Below are 1299 nucleotides of genomic sequence, written 5' to 3'. Positions count from 1 at the left end.
AGAGTTAGGAGTTAGAACGGAGAGTTAGAGAGACGGGATACGGACGGAGAGAGTAGGAATGTTGGTGATAGCGCCTGTAATGGCACTGTGCGTGGGAAAAACAGAATCTAAAGACGCGTGCAATCTTCCAACAGGAAGACATTTGGAATAAAATTGCCCGAAAATATAAATATAAAAATATACTTTGTAGAACAAATAAAATATTTAACCGCGTATGTAAATTCAGCATTCCTCACGCCTTATTTTTCAGCCTTTTTTTTCCATTATGTTGAGATTCATTCCAGAGGATAAGAAAGGAAGAAAAAAAGGTGAAATAAAATAAAAATGCCGCTAATACGTAACAATTCAACAATATTTCGAGGATAATATCAATCCGATATATGAAAACCCAAAATACAATCATAATACAGATTCCTAACTATATCGAACGTAGGCTTAGTGATAGCTCTGGGGACGAACATTTTGTAAGAAATCAAGCAACGTTTACAACACAGCTTTAAAAATAGTGTGTACCACAATATCGAAATTAAATATAAGCAACCAGGTACAAATAGTAATAATAAAGTAAAAATAGAAGAAAATGAAATAAAAATAAAACTTGACAAGAAAAAAAACGTAATCCATCCCTTACACAAATTTAAAAAAAAAATACGTAAAACTGTCCTATAACTACTTGGAAAACTTGAAAATGATAAATAAAGCACATAATAACTAAATATAAAACTTAAATAATAAAATGTCCCCAAAATGTAATCAATGTATTCTAACAAGATCAATGAAGAAAGCTGCAAGAGATGAAAAAATTAGGTCCAAGAGCAGACGTGCTGGCTAAGATAAAAATACCTCACTCTAAACTTAACATAAAATACTTATGTGCCAAACATTGCCAGGGCCGCTGCGAAAAAGGTAGGCTCTCTCTACCGTGCTAGAAAACTACTGACACCTGAAAGTATCCTGTACCTCTATAAGGCCACCATTCGCCCATGTATGGAGTATTGTTGTCACATTTGGGCTGGTGCATCTGCAACTGGTCTCTCGCTCCTAAACAAGGTTCAAAAAAGAGTCGCCAATCTGATAGGCCCTGAACTGGCATCTAAGCTTCAGCCTCTGTCCCATCGACGAAATGTTACATCCCTCTGCGTGTTTTACAAGTATTTTAATGGTGGATGCTCTGGTGAACTGCAGACACTTGTGCCCCCACGACGTAGACACCCTCGACAAACCCGACAGGCAGCTAAATCCCACCCCCACACAGTAGAGATCCCTAGATGTAAAAGATCTTTCTACTCCAGTAGTTTC

This window comes from Euprymna scolopes, chromosome 38 (genome assembly GCF_053919585.1).
Source record: "Euprymna scolopes isolate OS-2025 chromosome 38, ASM5391958v1, whole genome shotgun sequence".
NCBI lineage: Eukaryota > Metazoa > Mollusca > Cephalopoda > Sepiida > Sepiolidae > Euprymna > Euprymna scolopes.
Note: the sequence above shows the minus strand (reverse complement) of the source record.